This window comes from Cetorhinus maximus, chromosome 7, assembly GCF_964194155.1.
Source record: "Cetorhinus maximus chromosome 7, sCetMax3.hap1.1, whole genome shotgun sequence".
NCBI lineage: Eukaryota > Metazoa > Chordata > Chondrichthyes > Lamniformes > Cetorhinidae > Cetorhinus > Cetorhinus maximus.
In genome coordinates this window covers 64,391,152-64,410,897 of record NC_135885.1, presented here as the reverse complement: position 1 = coordinate 64,410,897, position 19,746 = coordinate 64,391,152, and the positions used below count along the sequence as shown (strand labels likewise).

Sequence of the window (19,746 nt, the reverse complement as noted above, 5' to 3'; positions counted from 1 at the left end):
CTGTAAAACTCCCTATTAATACCTGAGATTTATGTATTTTTACATCTATATCTTAAATTGTGTTCAACTGCTCCCTTTTTTTTAGAATAGTAGTTGCTGTTGTCCTTATTTTCACTTCCCCAAGGCCCATTCTTTTGTTTCTTTACTTGTTGCATTGCCATCTTCTTTCGCCTTGCACATCATCCATTATGTCTTTCAATCATCCTGCCTCCCACCCTAGGACAGACCTTTCCTTTAGTTCTTTCCTCTCCTCCCCCTTTCTCTGCCTCTGTACTTGCTTAAAACCTGTTATATCTCTAACTTTTTCCAGTTCTGATGAACGCTCATCGATCTGAAACTGTAAATTTGCTTCTCTCCACAGTGTGCGAAACATCGTTTGAAAATTTAACACAGTTCAAGAGATGGACACAGAAGGAACACCAGCAATAACGGAAGCAGCTTTCAATCATCTGCTTCCTGTTCAAAAAAGAACATTAGAAATCTGCCCCCCCGATTGCTAGAGAGATCCAACACCCGAAACACATTTCTCTGGGAACCAACCAGAGAAAGCACACGGCCGCGCTCCTGCAGTGCATTGGTGAATTGTTTTCTTTGCTGTCGCCTCTCGGGGAATCACGTGGCTGTGCAGCTAGCTGACGTGTTGGGGGAAAAAGTTGCGAAAGTTTTGTTCGCTCTTGAAGGAAAAGCGAGTTGGAGTTAGAAAGCTCTGCTGATGGTAAGTAAAGTATTAATCTCCAGTGCTGTTGGCGAGGAGGGAGGTAAACAACAGCTACAGAATGGGGTGGAAATTGATGTATTTTGCTTTTAAAGAAACTGGGGGACAGCTTATTGACCAGCATGTTGGAAATCTTGTATAAATTCCAAGGTCAGCTTGGTCATTGGCCAACTTAGTTATTTTCAGAACTGCAGTGAAATGCTGGGAATGGTCTTCGTTTACGTCAGGAACCTTGACAATGTTACTGGTACTGGCGATTTTATTGAAAATGGAACTGCTCAGGTTCAGTCACAGGAACTGTGGTGTGTTTAAGTTCCTTATTTCCTTGAGGTTTAAAAAAAATAATAAAACTAAGAATGTAATTGCCGCGGTTTTATGACAGATTGTCTAATTTTATTAGAGGGTTAACCCGGCGTTTCGGATCGGGCACTGGTTTTAGAAGTTTCTGGCTTTTCCTCAATGTTGATTTAATGGGAAAGGAAATTTTTCCACAACTGGCGCCTGACCCGCGACGTCGATTTTACGCCTGGCGGTAAATTGAAAATTACCCTGAAAATAGAAATACCTGACGGTTGGAAGTGCTAGGTTCTCAGTCTGTAGAAGAGTGACTTAGTTTACTATGTCATTATGCATCCATTTTGACGGGGTGGTAATGAAGTACTGTATGATTCTAGCATTGTAAAGGTGTGACACTGGGTGAGCAGCAGCAATATGGTGGAGTCAGCATTTGTGTTGAGTGAGCATCTTCAGACGATGGACTTTAGCTGCTCTCGATTCCATACCCCCCTTCAACATAACTGCGAAAAAAGGAAAGAGCTCGTGTGCTCTGCTGCATTCTAATACTGAATTGTGGTCTCTGCATGTTTTCTTTTCATCCCCTGCTAACTGTGGGATTCTGCTTTGCCTTGCTGGAGGATGATGCAAATCTTATAAAGGCACTGCTTCCTTCCACTGTTTTACAGGAAGCCCTGTTGTTGATTGGTACCCACAGCAGAGCAAGAATACCGTGTCTATATATTTGTGTATTGCACAGTGCAATGCTTTGTTGTACATTGTGTGTAGTCTTTGGTTATAAGTTCATTTTAGTCATTGGTGTTTAGTAAATTCCACGAGTGGGAATTTTGATACTGTGGAGTAAATTGGTTGCAGATTTGAGAAACTAATGTCTGTAGCCTATAGATATGGTATTACCACATGGAAAGATGTTCACATTGAAGGCAAATTCTTGTCCATTTATGTTATGGCAAAAGTATTGTAATTTGTAAAATAATTTTCTCTTTACTATCCCTCATTTCCTTGGAATGCACTTCAAAGGTAGGAAAAAACTTGTTATTGTGGCATTAAGTTGGTGATCTTTTTTTATGGCAGCATCCTGACTAGAAACAAAACATTGCTTAATACCAGACTCCTGCTAAAGTGTGGAATTGTTTTTTTATTTGTGCATGGGATGTGAGCATCATTGGCACGGCCAGCCAGCATTTTGTTGCCCATCCCTAATTGCCTTTGAGCTGCAGCCTTGAATCACTGCAGTCCATGTGATGTAGATACACCCACAGTGCTTTTCATAGGGAGTTCCAGGATTTTGACCCAGTGAAAATGAAACAAAGGTGATGCAGTTCTAAGTCAGGATGGTGTGTGGTTTGGAGGGGATTTTAAAAAAAAATTCATTCTTGGGATGTGGGCTTTGCTGGCTGGACCAGCATTTATTGCCCATTGCTAGTTGCCCTCAAGAAGGTGGTGGTGAGCTGCCTTTTTAAACTGCTGCAGTCCATGTGGTGTAGGTACACACACACTGCTGTTAGGAAGGGAGCTCCAGGATTTTGATCCAGTGACAGTGAAGGAACGGTGATATATTTCCAAGTCAGGATGGTGAATGACATGGAGGGGAAATTTCAGGTGGTGGTGTCCCCATCTGACTGCTGCCCTTGTCCTTTCGTGATGGTAGTGGTCGTGGGTTTGGAAGGTGCTGTCGAAGGAGCCTTGGTGAATTCCTGCAGTGCATCTTGTAGATGGTGTACACTGCTGCTACTGTGCGTCGGTGGTGGAGGGAGTGAATATTTATGGATGTGGTGCCAATCAAGTGGGCTGCTTTGTCCTGGATGGTGTCAAGCTGCTTGAGTGTTGTGGGAGCTACACTCATCCAGGCAAGTGGAGAGTATTCCATCACACTCCTGACTTGTGCATTGTAGATGGTGGACAGGTTTTGGGGAGTCTGGGTGAGTTAATTGCACAGGATTCCTAGCCCCAGACCTGCACTTGTAGCAGTATTTATATAGCTAGTCCAGTTCAGTTTCTGGTCAATGGTAACCCCCTGAATGCTGATAGTGGGGGATTCAGTGATGGTAATGCCATTGAACATCAAGGGTTGATGGTTAGATTCTCTCTCATTGGAGATGGTCATTGTCTTGCACTTGTATGATGCGAATGTTAATTGCCAGTTGTCAGCCCAAGCCTGGATGTTATCTCGCGACATTGAAAGAGAACAGAGCCTTGTAGATGGTGGACAGGCTTTGGGGAGACAAGAGGTGAGTTACTTGCCTCAGAATTCTCAGCCTGCTTTTTGTAATGTGCGATTTAAACACATGGATTGCACCAAGGTTGTAAGATTTTACGGTTTCAAGGCATATAACTCTTCTAATTAAAATCTCTCTGCGTTCTGAATTCTTAATTTCCGAAACCAGGGTTCTCAGTTGTGCCTGATCCAAAAAGGTACGAATAACTAGTATTTATGAATCAAGTAGAATTTATTAAGCAAGATCTTACATATACTTAACAAAATTCAGTGAAGACAACTTGGAAGTATCTCATCCCTCAAGTTCTTAGGATTTCTTGAACATTACCAGCACAGGCAATGTCATTCTTTTCTTCTCTGAAGTGATGTTGAAATGTGCCATGCCACAGAAGCCATGGTAAAACTGTGTCAATAAAGACTCCAATTTTCCAACTTTTATCCCCACTTTTCTTTATTCGGAATCCCTTATTTGGAAATAGTCCAAATTCACCTCTTCCATTGGCTTAGGGTGCGGGTCATCTGGTGTCACCTCACCTCTGTAACTAAGGGTCATGTAGACTGAAGACAAATGTCCATCCCTTGTGCCCTGGGCCCCCAGAGTATACATTGCATTGTGGACAAATGGCACATTTCCTTTTAGATACAGAGCAGTTACAAACAATGTCACATCCTCTTCAACATAGTTTAACGTGAGTCCCATGGATACTAAAGTTTTATGGACAGGAGGGAGTTTAATTTATAACAGCCCTGATTTCTGCACTCACTACCCATTCGTAAACAGGATTTAAAAAATTTCTGATTTCCCCCTTTCAAATTGGTGGCATATTTTTCCTTCACCTTCAATGTCACTGGACAATATACATGTGCTTGGTGGAGCCAGATGCCATGCAGCAATTGAGAAAGCAGCCAGGACAAAAGGTCAGGACTTGAGTGGCAGTGTGGCAGAAGCCTAGGGCAGCTTGAAGCCCAAGAGTGGCTAAGGAACCACGAACGGAACCGGAAACCGAATCAAACTGAGTGACATTACCCTGAGTCAGAGAAGCCCCATGAGAATGAGAGAGAAAAAAAAAACAGGACTACAGCCAGGAGCTGAACAAGCCTGGTGAGTAACTGCATTGAGGAGCCAAGGCCTGGAATAGGACAGAAGTTTGGAGTATCAGCAGTGAGTATTCTCTGTAAATAGTTTGTTCCTTGGAGTTACACTTTCCTTTGAGGGTTGATACTGCTTTGATGCCAGTGGAATAAACAAACCCTGTTTTATAATCTTGTAAGGTTTTGATAATACTATTAATTTTGAGAATTTGATGTTAGTCTGAAGTAACATCTATGGATTTTATTTTTAACCACTTTTTAAATGGTTCATTTTGAATTCCTGCTAGTTGGGGTAGTTTACAAAATGGCAGCTGTTGCATGTGAGAAACTACACTTAATGGATTTATGACTACGTTGCCTGAGGGTCTAGGTTCAGCAGTTGTATGTTGTCTTTATTGTATTGTGGGCAAGTAAGAGTCTTTTTCTCAGTTTTGAAGAGGTAGCTGAAAGATAGCTTGCTTAGGATGACACTATCTTTAAACAAAACCCACGCTTTAAATAATTAACCATATTTGTAGAGCAGAACATCTGTATAAACAAGATTTTCTTTGCTTTGACATCATGGTAGGAAGTGTTATTAACATTTGTTCTTAATGGCTTTTGTCATGATCAGAAGGCAGGAAGGAAAAAAATATATATCTCTATCATCCTGCATAAACTTATTACTTTTTTAAAAAATGCACAAATGGCTGGACTGAAAATGGCCACAGCTGACCACACGATGGTAGTTCTGGAAGTTTCTGAGCAGTTTAAATATGGACAACAGCTGACTCATCAAACTCCAGGAATGTAACAGTCCTTGCATTGTATAAAAATTCCAGTCAAGCGAATGCAAAGGGCTAGTTGACGAGGTGTCTGCACCAGCCAGTGCTGGACAAAGGCTGGACAATTAGGATCCTCATCTCCAATGTTGCGATAATGGTTCTACAGTTACCTGCTCAAAACACAATGTCATAAACAAGGGGCCTTGTTAGGTGAATAGCTCAACCTGAAACCACCCTCCTACATGACCGAGAGTTGAGCTGTTTGAATTCCTTTAATTATGCAGTTTTTGAATTTTATCTGTAGTTGTGGTTTAACTTCCGAACAGAACTGAAAGCCAGGCTAGCAGCCTGCCTTTGACAACCATCTCTTTCCAAGTCTGATTTCCCGAAGGAACTCTGTATTTCACCTCCAGAGTTAACTAATTTCCATGATGCAAGAATACTTTGCTGCCTCTTTAACAGACTCAACCTGCAACCAAATTCCCAGGACCAAAAGGAATTCTGCCAGGCAAAGCCACCTAAAGCAGCTTTCATTGGACATTGACTTACCAGACTCTGGACTCACATGAAACCATAATTTCTTATTTTTATCATGGTCTTTGCTCTGAACCCCTTTCTTTCCCTTATCCCCCTTTTATTGATGAATTCAAAAAGGTGCAGATGTTGTGAAACCCTTCCATGTTTCCTGTGTGTGTAAAATAAACTAACGCTCTTATTTTACCCTATCTCAAGTTTGCTATGGGGTTATTAAGAGAGGATTGGATCACTCCATGATGGAAGGGTTCGGAAAAATATTGTCCAGTGACATTGAAGGCGAAGGAAAAATACGCCACCAATTTGAAAGGGGGAAATCAGAAATTTTTTAAAACTGTTTACGAATGGGTAGTGAGTGCAGAAATCAGGGCTGTTATAAATTAAACTCCCTCCTGTCCATAAAACTTTAGTATCCATGGGACTCGGGTTAAAATATGTTGAAGAGGATGTGACATTGTTTGTAACTGCTTTGCATCTAAAGGAAATGTGCCATTTTCCCACAATGGAATGTATACTCTGGGGGCCCAGGACACAAGGGATGGACATTTGTCTTCAGTCTGCATGACTCTTAATTACAGAGGTGAGGTGACACCAGATGACCCGCACCCTAAGCCAATGGAAGAGGTGAATTTGGACTATTTCCAAATAAGGGATTCCGAATAAAGAAAAGTGGGGATAAAAGTTGGAAAATTGGAGTCTTTATTGACACAGTTTTACCATGGCTTTTGTGGCATGGCACATTTCAACATCACTTCAGAGATAAAAGAAGAGAAAGACATTGCCTGTGCTGGCAATGTTCAAGGAATCTTAAGAACTTGAGGGATGAGATACTTGTCAAAGATATAGCTCCCTGCAGGTAGGGGCCCAAAGGGGCCAACAAGTTCCCCTGCTCGGTGTTTTTCCCCAACAGTGCCATCTGCTGCCCGAGGCCTCGTTACATTTTGTAGCCACAATATTTATAAGTTTCTGGTTAATAGTAACCCCCAGGATGTTGGTGGTGGGTTTTTGGCAATAATAATGTCATTGCATGCCAAGGGGAGATGGTGAGTTTTTTTTCTGGAGATGCTTATTGCTAGCACTTGTGTGGCACAAATGTTAGTGGTCACTTATCAGTCCAAGCCTGAATGTTGTTGAGATCTTTCTGCATGTGGGATGGACTATTTCTGTATTTGAGGGATGGTACTGAACACTGCAATCATCAGCATTGTTACGGTCTGTTTAGGGACCATGAGCAGTTAAGGGGAAATCAGTGCCTCGTTTTAATCAGTAGAATTATGGCACAAGATTTGATGTTTTTTAAACAAAAGCAAACTTTATTATATATAAAAGACTTAATAGTGCTTATTTCATTTAACAATATGGTTTATAACTACATATCTTATGCACTCAATTTTACTTCCTACTTTCCCAAAGAACCTTCTGATACATTATGATATCTTGAGAGTTATTTACTTTGTTGGGACCACCCAGAGGTATGCCATAGTCGTCTGGAAACTAATTCTCCTCAGTTCCAGCTATTCTCAGAGATAAGACTTTCATTTACTACCTCACTGTGGATGCCTCAGTCCCTTGTTCTCATTGCGTTCTCAATACTTCCAAGCTGAACTGCTGGTTGCTTTCTTTTGCCAAAAGACTGAGCAACTGCTGCAGCTTTTTCCATTAGCTTCAAACTAGGCAATCTTCCAGCTTCTTTTCACTCATGAAATCCAAACTGAGATTAAGCCCTACTTGCATTCGACATGGCAAATTATGAAGTTAGCTTTTTCAGTGTTTACAGTGCAGGCCTAGCTAATTGTCATTTACTTTGTCTATCCTCTGTGAGCTGCAAACTGCACACACCAGGTCCAAGCTGCAACTAACTCTGTCAGCAAACACCCAGATAAATTGAAACCAGAGAACCTCCCCAAGCTCTTCACATCTCCATGATGACATAGCATGCTCTGTGATGTCCTCAAACAGACCTATAAGTTAAGTATTCCTCATTTAAAATTCATTTTTTGACCTGTCTGGCAGATACTTCCTTCAGGACTCAGCTAGCTTGGTGAGTAGCGAGTAGTAGCTCTTGGTGATATGCATTGAAGTCCCCCACCTGGAAAATATTCTGCACCCTTGCTTTCCAAGTGGAATACTTATATTTTACTCCAGAGAAGCTGTATATGCACAAATCTGCTATTAAAATATTCCTTAAGCGGAAACAATGTGAAGTTGTTGCTGCAGAATGCAAGGCCATTCCTTCCTGTTATCTTACGGCATTTTGTTTGCTGACTCCATTCAACATTTAGCATTTGAACAGACCAAAGTAAATGGAATAATAAAAACAAAAGGATAGTTTCCCTGATAGTGACACCATTGAGCATTCTTCAAAAGCATAAAAAATTGAATATGTTTTTATTAACTAAAAACAATATTGATGCTTTATAGGATTGCTCTATTTATTATCCTAAAATCAGTAAACCAAACAGATGTTTTAGAAGGATGCTATTCAAAATCTCCCCAAGTTGTCCAGTAGTTTAAGGTAGCATTGTTCAAATCATGAGCCAAATCAACCTGCAAACTGATCTTATCAAATTATTGGAGCTTTTCATCAGCTCATCGGTCCCACCTAAAGTAGCATCTGATGTGTTGGTTAGCTTGAAGAAATTAAAAAAAAATCCTAGTCAGCTTGTTTGTCAGCAGGAGTGTGTTGTAATATGCCTTTAAGGGATTGCAGCATGACATCACTTGAAAGGAAGGTTGTCATCCGATCGAGCTTTAGTTTTGCTTTTGCTTTCAGCAGAGCTACACAGCTCTGATGTCTTCAAGCTTTCTGTCCATGTATATCTGTTCAAGTGCCAATAATTAATAAATGAACCCACAACGTGTTTACCCAATCCCTTATGAGAGATTGTTGCTTTATATCATTATAACACACATGATAGAGTGCACTCAATTAACAGCTCCCCCTTTCACCAGTGTTGCTGACCTCCTTCAGTCAGGACCTGGCTTAGCCATTCACAGCGCTGTATTTTCAGACTTGAAGAAAGAGAAAAGCACTGCCATATGCAGGAATTGCCCATTAATCCAGTGTACATCTGCTAACTGAACTGGTAGGCAGCTTGAGAACTTGCTAACTTTTCCACAAACAAGGCTGTTCAACTGCTTTCTACTAGTAGATTTTTTCAGAGGTGAGTGTATTTATTGAATAGTGCTCACTTTGCTTAATCTGGTTCTTTCCTTCATTGCAAGGCAAACAGTCGGTTACAGTGGAGCAACTGGCCAACTGACTGAGATGACCAAAATCGTGCCAGAGCTTGGCAGAAATCCCTTTCATATTTGGCTGCCAACCAGGCGTCTGTTTGACCCCACCTCCAGCATATGTCAGTATCATTGGCATTCCTGACTATCATGTCCCAGATACAGTGACCACTCCTAACCTGCCAACTTGGCCCATGGACTAGGGAAAGGCAAAATCAGCCATGTTCCTGTTGCTATTTGTTAGCTCATGAACCCCAATGTCTAAATATAAATGTTGGTTAAGAACAGGATTGAGCTGCTCCAAGGTAGAATGACTTAATGACACTTGTTGTATACAGGCCTGTTAGCGCACTTGGCTAGATGGCTAGCGTGTGGTTCAGTATAATGCTAACAGCATGAATTTGGTTCCTGTTCCTGCTGTGGCGGACTTGGGACTTGCCTCTTTGCACTGCTGCTGAGAGTAGAAGGCAATAGTAAGTCATTGCTTAAAAAATACCTGCCAAGAAACAGTTCAGGATGAAGCATCAGCCAAGGAACTGCCTTCAGGCAGAGCACACATGACATGATATGACTTGTTGTATAGCTTGTGTGACCAGTTGATTGAGCTACTGGAGGGCTGCTGAGATATTTGAAAGTCTACCCTAGCATGAATTGGCTCCAAAAGAAGAAGAGGGTGTGAGCAGGAAATTCATTTATGGTTGGCTGCTTAATTGGTTCTTAATTGATAAATACCTTTACTGTCTTGTTTTTAAATCTTAATTTCTCCTATGTATCATGACTTTATTTTATGATTTATTACATGGTGTTTAAAAATTAGTCATTATTCGACATGTACCAAACATAATTGTTTTGAGGATGTTGTTCACGTATCTGTGCTAACAGATGAACATCATCTTGGAAAACGACTCTGATGCAGCTTTGCTTCAGCATTCCTACATCCTAGTGCTTCTGCCATAAGTGCTGCATGCTGTGGATATTACTACATAGAAGGTTAAGAGTCCCACTACCCATGTTCATTGTCATTAGTCACAGAAAGAGCAGGAGGTACTGGCTTGGGTGCTCAAAGTGGGGGATCCAAGGGCACCGCTTTGGGGGAGATGAGGTGCCGAGAGCATTTTCTTTTGATGGGATAGAAGACTACTGTTGGCAGGTTGGAGGTGAGAAGGAAAGAAAACGGTATGCTTGAGGGAGAAGTTGGAAACAAAACTTTGGAAGGAGAGTTAGTGAAGAAGCTGGGAGCATTGCCACACTTGACACATTACAGGATGGGAGAAGTGGATTGAACCATTTGAGGGAAAGAAGTGGTGTTCAGTATGAGTAGGGGGGTGAAAGAGAAGTGTTAACTTGAACTGAGAGTTGGTTGGAAGGGAAGAAAAGTGTAAACTTGAATAGGGGAGAGGGTATGAACACCACTGTGAAGGTTAGATAGAGATACTGTGTTTGCATAAAATGACTGGGAAGTTGGAGTTGGCACAGCATTTCTTAGAACTGGGTCTAGATGGGGCACTGTGAACTAGTGATGTTTGGAGGGAGGAAAGTGACTAGTGAGGTAGTGTTTTTGTAAGCTGGGACTTTTTGGTCCTCTGAAAATTCAAATGTCACTGTGTTTTCCCTTTTCTCAATTGTGAAGTATAAATGTCTTTCACACAAACTCTGGACTCTAATGCATTTCCACACATCTTGGTCCCATAACTAAGAGCCATGCCTTTAATTGTGTAGGACCTAAGCTGTGGAATGCCCTCCCAGCTCCCCACCTTTCCTTCCTCCTTAATACTTGTTTCTTTGACCATGCTTTTAGTCATCTATGTAATATATCTTTCCTTGGCTCAGTCAATTGTTGTCTTATTGTGCCTTGGAATGCTCTATTAAGGACACTATATGTAAATGAAAGTTATTTCTGAGTCTGCAGCTTGAAGATTAATTTTCCAGGTTGGCATTTATGCAATGTTCCTCTCCCTCACTTTTAGAATGAATTGCTAATTGTTTAATATAGTCACGGAATAAACAGATTACTTTGGAATTGATTCTTTCCATCCATTTTCACACTGCTTCTTGTGATGAGGGTTGTGGTAGCAGTAAGCTGAGCAGGGCTGACCAGACTTCCCTTTCCTCAGCCACACATTCCAGCTCCTCCTGGAGGAATTCCCAGGCGTTCCCAGGTCAGCAGAGAGATGTAATCCTTCCAGCATGTCCTGGGTCGGCCTCGAGGTCTCTGCCCAGTAGGCCCTGCCCTAAACAGCTCGAGCGGGAGCCTACTGGGTGCATCCTTATCAGATGCGAGAGTTGTGCCTGCATTCTCGCCGTTAAGTTGAATTTGTTCAAGGTGCGCGTTGCACTCCGCCAAGGCTGCGTCTTGCCTCCACCCCTGATTGTGATTATCATGGACAGGGTATCATGGTGCAGATGAGGTACGGAGAGGATTCAGTTTGGGGTCTTGAGGGTGGCATCTCTGCTGTTTGCAGACGATGATGTGCTTCTTGCCTCATCTGACTGTGATCTCCAACGTGCACTTGAACGTTTCGCTGCCGAGTGTGACGTGGCTGGGATGCAGATCATCTCCAAATCTGAAGTTGTGATTCTCTCTTGGAAAAGAGTGGGCTGCTCTCTCCAGGTGAGGAGGGAACAGCTTCCCTTAGTGGAGGAGTTCAAGTATCTCAGGATCTTGTTCGTGAGTGATGGCTGGGGGAGCATGAGGTTGACCAGCAGATTGGTGCGGCGGCTGCAGTTCTGCGGGCGCGCTACCATCTGTGGGGGTGAAGCGGGAGCTGAGTTTTAGGATGAAGCTCTCGGTTTACCGGCCGATCTACATCCCCATCCTCACCAATGGTCCTGAGCTGTGGGGAATGACTGAAAGGATAAGATTGCTGGTACAAGCGGTGGACATGAGGCAAGGTTGCTGGGCATACACTCCAGGACAGGGTGAGGAGTTCGGCAATCCGGGAGTACCTTGGAGTATGGTCACTGTTTCTCCGGGTTAAGAGGGGCCAGTTGAGGTAGTTCGAGCATCTGATTCTATCCAGTCAGGCTTTTTCACAATTTCAACTGTTAATGAATGGCGAGAGATTTGGAAAATTATTCAGTTGTCACCTTTCCGCTCTCTTTCTTTATATTTTAATGTCTGATTCAACCCATCACTTGAAGTCTACTCCATTGAAAGTAAACATTGAATTTCTTATACTTTCCTATACTTGTATGTAACAGACTGTGGTTACTATGGTACCATACACTCTTTCTAATTACTTGTTTCTTTTGATGTTTGACTATGTATCTGATTCCTCTTAATAATTTGGGCCCGTCTATTAGTAGCTATCATTGGAATGTACTTGTCACTTCCCCAAACTCTTATCATTGATTTCATTTCCCCTTTTTGAGTCAATTGCTCCTGATACTACATTCTTATATTTTAAGAACATAAAAATTTAAGAATTAGGAGCAGGAGTAGGCCATTTGGCCCTCCGAGCCTTCTGCACCATCCAACAAGATCATGGCCGATCTTCTATCTCAACTCCACTTTCCTGCATTATCATCCACATACGTCTTAATTCTCTTAGTACTTAAATAAATCTTATTGATCTCCGTCTTGAACACTGTTGGCAGCTGAGAATCCACTGCTCATTGGAGTAAAGAATTTAAAAGATTTACAGCCCTTTGAGTGAAGGAGTTTCTCCTCATCCTTGTCCTACATGACCGACCCTTTCTTAGACTTGTGACCTCGTGTTTCAGGTTCCCCAGCCAGGGAAACATTTTCTCAACATCTACCTTGTTAAGCCCCTTAAGAATTGTATATGTTTCAATTAGACCATCCCTTGTTTTTCTAAACTCTAGGGAATATAGACCGAGCCTACTCAATGCCTCTTTGTAGGACAATCCTCTCATCTCAGGAATTATTCTAATGAACCTCTGTTAGAGTTCCTCTACAGGAAGTATGTCCTTTCTTAGGTAAAGAGACCAAAATTGCAAACATAGTCCAGGTGTGGCCTCACCAATGCCTTGTCTTGGGTGTAGGGTTCTGTGTAAAACTCTTCCAGTTGCATTTTATTATCATTGAAAAATAGCTGGACACGCTATCTCTCCTTCTGACTATAAAGAGATTGTTACTTGAGCACCAATTGTAAAGATCATTGTAAGCGCCAGATAACGGTGTCTTCAGCTTAGGGTCAAATCACCAAATATGAAGAGGTAGAATTTCCAGGGTCTTCTCCTGATCTCTCACCATAAACCCGAGAGAAATGGCTGAAGCAGGTGTTAATACTGTTTCACCAGGATTCATCTATGCTGAAGCTGTTCGCTAATTATGTTCATACACTCCTCCCCTCTGGCACGCCTGTAAATAAAGAGGTTGAGTTTCTGCTAGTTATGTCAGCACGATCTGGCTAGAATGTGCTGAACCATCACAAAGAATCAGGGAAATTTAAACGTGAGTGAGCTATGCCCAAAACAACTTGTGCTTGTGTTTTGCACAATCCTTTAAGCAGGTTCATGAATCAATTCACCCAAATCAGGCCCAACCAATAAAACTGGCCAGGACCTCAGATAGAAAGAGATTCCACTGATTGTGTTGGTTTTGGAAAGAAAGCTCTTCAAATTCTGTTCATTTTTTTAGATGCACTGACACTAACAGGAACATTTTTCATGTCAAGATATATTTAATTTAATAAGAAACTGGCAATGTATGTCAATGAAACTACTCAGTGGTTCTGTATAGTTTTTTTATGTTAATTTCAGTGATTTTTAAATTGGGACACTCACCGGTAGGGCACTGGACACCCCCAAAACTGCTTATCTTTTTTGGTGATAAGCCCATTTTCCATTGTAGTACTGTTACTGCATCACCAGGGAATTCTTTTTAATGGGCAGAAAGGAAATGAATGATCATGCATGATTGCGCTGGTTCATGAAATCTTGAAGTCTAAGCTAACCAGTGTGGTTTCAGGTGCATTTTTGACAGAATATCACAATTTTCTTTCATGTTCTGTTCTTCCACACTGCTTTGGGCAGTTTTTTGTAGCCCCAATTCCCAATGTGGATGCCCCCAGAGTGTGGATATAATAGATGGAACATAAAAGCAAAATACTGTGGATGCTGGAAATCTGAAACAAAAACAAAAATTGCTGGAAAAACTCAGCAGGTCTGACAGCATCTGTAGAGAGGAATACAGTTAACATTTCGAGTCCGTATGACTCTTCATCAGAACTAAAGAGAAATAGAAATGTGGTGAAATATAAGCTGTTTAATGGGGGTAGAACAGGTGAAGCTGGATAGAGGGCCAGTGATAGGTGGAGGCAAAGGAGAGATTGCTAAAGATGTCATAAACAAAAGGTCAAAGGGGGGTTGATGGTGGCGATATTAGCTAAAGGATGTGCTAATGGTGACATTAAGGATAGAAAGCAGGATGAGCAAGTGACAGATGGCCCTGGTTGGGGGAGGGGATCAAAAAGGTTAAAAGGTGGGGATAAAACAATATGGAAATAAATTGTAAAAATAATAATAGAAATAGGTGGGAAAAGAAAAAAAAATATATTTAAAAAAATATACTAATTATTAGAAAAAAGGGGATAAAAAAGGGGTGAGGATGGAGGAGAGAGTTCGTGATCTGACGTTGTCGAGCTCAATGTTAAGTCCGGAAGACTGTAAAGTGCCTAATTGGAAGATGAGATGCTGTTCCTTCAGTTTGTGTTGAGCTTCACTGGAACATTGCGGCAGCTCAAGGACGGACATGTGGGCATGAGAGCAGGGTGGTGTGTTGAAATGGCAAGCGACAGGAAGGTCTGAGTTATGCTTGCGGACAGACCGAAGGTGTGGCACGGACCATGGCACCTTCTCATGCAATTGCAGAAAGTGCAACACCTGCCCCTTTACTTCCCCACCCCACCCCCCTCCTCACTGTCCAAGGGCCCAAACACTCCTTTCAAGTGAAGCAGCATTTCACTTGCACTTCCCTCAATTTAATCTACTGCATTCGCTGCTCCCAATGCGGTCTCCTCTACATTGGAGAGACCAAATGCAGACTGGGTGACCGCTTTGTGGAACACCTTTGGTCTGTCCGCATGCATGACCCAGACCTTCCTGTCGCTTGCCATTTCAACACACCACCCTGCTCTCACGCCCACATGTCCGTCCTTGACCTGCTGCAATGTTCTAGTGAAGCTCAACGCAAACTGGAGGAACAGCACCTCATCTTCCAACTAGGCACTTTACAGCCTTCCAGACTTAACATTGAGTTCAACAACTTCAGATCATGAACTCTCTCCTCCATTTCCATCCCTTTTTTATCCCTTTTTTCTAATAATTATTATATATTTTTAAAAAGTATATATTTTTTTCTTTTCCCACCTAATTCTATTAATTTTACAATTTATTTCCATATTGTTTCATCCCCACCTTTTAGCCTTTTCGATCCCCTCCCCCCACCCCACCCCCACTAGGCCCATCTGTCACTTGCTCACCCTGCTTTCTACCCTTAATGTCACCATTAGCACATCCTTTAGCTAATATCACCACCGTCAACGATTGGCACGTTTCAAATTAAAATAGAATGTTTTTATTGTCATAAACAGTCACATAATAGTATAAAGAAAGAGTCAAATAGACTTTTAAACAAAAAAGAGAAAAAAACAGTGAGATCTACAATGTAGAAGAGCCTGAAGCGACAGATTCAGTTGTCTAACTGGAAGTTTGGAAGAAGAGAACCAATCTATGTAACAGTGAAAGTGAATGGAAGACCTGTTTGAATGGAAGTGGACACAGGAGCTTCCACTAAAGTAATTGGGGAGCATACTTTCAAATGTGAGAGTAATGGGGAACATCAATTAAATTTGGAAGAAACAACTGCCCAATTAAAAACAAATGGGTGAAAACATTCAAGTCAAAGGCATAAGTAATGTAACTGTTAATTATGGGAGCCAATCAGTAATGCTACCCTTGATGGTAGCAGCAGGCGAGGGGCCAAGCTTCCTAGGGCAAAACTGGCTAAAAGAGATCAAGTTGGAATGGGCTGAAATTTTCCAATTGAGAGCAAGTGAGTTACCAGAGCTACGAGAAAAGTATGCCACAGTCTTTAGGGATGAACTTGGGAAGATCCAGAGCTGCAGGCAAAAATTCATGTGGTTCCAGAGGCCAGCCCCGATTCATGAAGACGCAACCAGTACCTTAAGCATTGAGAAGAACGGTCAACACTGAATTGGACAGACTAGAAAAGCTGGGCATTATACAACCTGTGCAGTTCTCAGAATGGGCAACACCCATAGCCCCCATCCTTAAACCTGACCAGAGTGTCCGTACTTGTGGAGACTACAAATTGACAGTTAATAAAGTAGCTAAGCTATACAGACACCCCATACCAAAAATCAAAGACCTGTATGCCAAGCTGGCAGGTGGAACCACCTACATGAAGCTTGATATAAGTCATGCTTATCAACAATTAGAGTTAGACAATGCCCCCTGGGAATTTGTCACAATTAATACCCACAAAGGACCAGTATGCTCGATTGCCTTTTGGCGTCTCTTCAGCTTGTGCTGTCTTCCAGAGAACAATGGAAAGTTTATTGCAGGGTCTGCCCCAGGTTGTAGACTATTTAGATGATGTTTTGGTGACAGGGCTTATTGAAAAAAGTACATGGCAAACTTGGAAGAAGTCTTAGTGTTTCTTGCAGGCTGGAGTGCGTTTAAAAAAAGAAAAATGCATGTTCCAAGCAAGGGAGGTAATCTATTTGGGTCACCAGGTAGATTCACAGGGCCTCCACCCAGTTGAGGAGAAAGTAAGAGCCATAAGAGAGGCAGCTGTGCCAGAGAACACCTCAGAACTCAAATGATCGATTATTATGGATGGTGATTACGAAATTTGTCTACAGAACTAGCGCCCCCACATTATCTACTCAAAAGCTCCAACGTTGGTCTTGGGAGGCACCCCAGAAAGAAGCTTTCAAGAAGGTCAAAAAATTGTTGCACTCATCTAACCATATTATGACCAGAGGAAAGAATTAGCATCGTCTTGTGACGCATCCCCCTACAGAGTGGGAGCAGTGCTCTCCCATCGAATGGCCGATGGCTTGGAACGGCCTATTGGTTACGTATCAAGAACACTCACCAAAGCGGAAAAAAGTTCTAGCAGATATAAAAAGGCCTGTCAATCATCTTTGGTGTTAAGAAATTTCACCAGTATGTACACAGGCGCCATTTTACTATCGTTTCAGACTACAATCCATTGCTAAGATTGTTCAGCGAGGGCAAGGCTATACAGCCCATAGCCTTGCAAGAATACAATGATGGGCTTTAATCCTGGCAGCATTTGAGTAAACTTTCGTATATAAACTCTGATGCACTTTGTCTTGTTTGCCTTTACAAGAAAAGGATGTGGAAGTCACAGTTCCAAAATAACTTATTTTGTTGTTACGTTTCTTAAATTCATCACCAATATGTGCTCGACAGATCAGAGACTGGACAAGTAGGGATCCAGTCTTATCTCAAGTATGAGAACAAGTACTTTATGGTTGGTCACAAGAGCCTGTAAGTGATTAAATGAAATGGTACTTTAACAGAAGACACAAAATAACCAGTCAATATGGCATCTTATTGTGGGGAGCTCGAGTGATATTACCTCCAAAGGGTAGAGAGTCACTTTTAATTGAATTGCACAACGCACATGCAGGAATATCTCGAATGAAGACCATAGCGTGCAGCTACCTATGGTGGCCTGGGATGAATGGTAAAATAGAGTTTAGTGAAGAATTGTACACAATGTCAGCAACTGCAAAAGTTACCTTCAACAGCTCCATTACACCCTTGGGAATGGCCAGAAAGACCATGCGGTTACGCATTGACTATGTGGGAGCTTTCATGGGAACAATAGTTCTGCTCATTGTTGATGCCCACTCAAAATCGATGGGCATACATGAGATAAAATCAACATCTCCTGTTACAATTGAGGAGTTATGTAAAATTTTTGCCATTAACAGACTACCAGAAGTAGATAATGGCACGCCATTTACAAGTGCTGAGTTTCAGCGGTTTATCAGCCATCACTCATATAAAAACTTCACTGTATCATCCTTCCTCAAATGGACTGGCCGAAAGGGCGGCCCAAACATTCAAAGCTGGCAAGAAGAAATTAACTGGAGATTCCTTATCAACCAAGCTAGCAAAATTTCTTTTCCATTCTAGGACCACCTCACACACAGCAACCGGTGTCACACCTGCAGAATTATTGATGAAACGCTGTCTCAGGTCAAGATTGAGCTTAATAATGCCTAATTTAGCAGGGGAAAGTGGAAAGGAGTCAGGGAAGTCAGAAAACTAGACATGACTGGCATAGTCATGAGTGGAAATTTACTGTGGGAGGAAGGGTATACTTGAAGAACCTTGGAGAAGGACGAAAGTGGTTACCGGGTGAAATAAGTGCAGCGACTGGACCTCTATCTTACCACGTGGAGGTGGAAGGCCAAGTCATATGGTAATGTGGATCATCTAAGGAAGAGAGAAACTATGCACCAAGCAATTTTTCCACCAGTGTTCATGACTGGGCCAGCGTTTCCTGTTGAGAGAACGCAACCCAGTACAGACATGTCTGATGTTCCTTCGCGTGGAGGATACAGATTGCAGGAGCCCACCGAAGCACCTGATGTTCAGACAACTCCAGAAAGGGAGTTTCCTGACAAGGCATCTGAAGTTGTAGAGCTGAGATGCTCTACACGCATAAGGAAACCAGATGGCAGAGTGAGACCCATCTAACTTGAGCAGAATACTTAGTGCTGAGGCTTAATGATCATGACCTCAATACAGCCAGCATGTTTAGTTAAATAGAAAGTAGTACTAATGTGACTACAGATTTTTGAATAAATGTAGGTAAGTGCCTATTTAGTTTGAGGTGAGTTTTCTTAATGTATAATGTGGCAGTGTTTTCTCAGCATATTAGGTGATGATTAATTAGTCAATCATTTCTTTTCAAAATAGTATTGTGCCATCCTAACTTGTGTTTACTTTGCATTATGTTTTCATACCGGTGGGAAAATGAAAATTCATGTAACAGTGCATTACATGAATTGTTTTGGCATGCACAATCATTACTTCTGTCCCACAGGATATGGCTGTGCGCCTATCCTGATCTGGCCAAATGATACACTGCTTTTTAAAAAAAAAACTGCAAATCCCTTTCTGAATTTATTTTGCATTCTTAGGAAAGTAGTGACTATTACAGATACCTTAACAATGATTTTCAAGTATTAAATACATTTGACTTCCTAAAATCATATGTCACAATCCAGTGTTTTAATATCCATAATTTAAAAGTTGTTTAACTTGAGAAGCAGCTGGGAATTTTCAGTCTTTTTCGTTGTGAATGTAAGTGTTATGACTTGGTTAAGGACCTTTACCATTTAATTAGAAATCTGAATACTTTGTTTTAGCCAATAGAACTATGCTACAAAGTTTCACTATTTTAAACAAAACAAACTTTATTGTATATAAGAGAATTAAATAAAACAATTACTACTAAATTAACAGTATGGTTTATAACGGCCTATGTTATGCACTCCGGCTTACGTCCCCCAAGAATTCTCTTATAAGACACATCAATTTGCAAGTTATTTGCTTCTGTCGGGACCACCCATAAGTATGCCCAGGTCCTTTGGAAACTTTCTTTAATTCTCCTCAGCTCCAGCTATTATCATACATAAAACTATAATTTACCATCTCTTAACTGTTGTTGCCTCAGTACCTTGTTCTGGTTACTTTTCAATTCTTTCAGACTAATCGGCAAAAGACTCTGTAGGGACCACTGTGGATTCTCTCAGTAACTTCAAACTAGGCAATCTTACAGTGTCTGTTCTCTCACAGAGCTCAAACTGAGATTAACCCTCACCCGCATTCCACACAGTGTATGTTTGGTTTTTACTCTGCTT

General features: G+C 41.6%; 1 protein-coding gene across 2 annotated transcripts in view; it reads left to right on the top strand.

The window, feature by feature from the left end:
* The first annotated feature begins 606 nt into the window (after positions 1-606).
* The window catches only part of LOC144682833 (interleukin-1 receptor type 1-like), a 64,140-nt gene continuing 45,000 nt past the window's right edge, over positions 607-19,746 (top strand). Inside the window, exon 1 of one of the 2 annotated variants that reach the window (XM_078545602.1) lies at positions 607-715. The gene's annotated coding sequence lies outside the window, so the exon portion shown is untranslated. Of the gene's footprint in view, positions 716-994; positions 1,018-19,746 lie in introns of those variants that run through there. The other variant, XM_078545603.1, reaches the window with a different exon arrangement.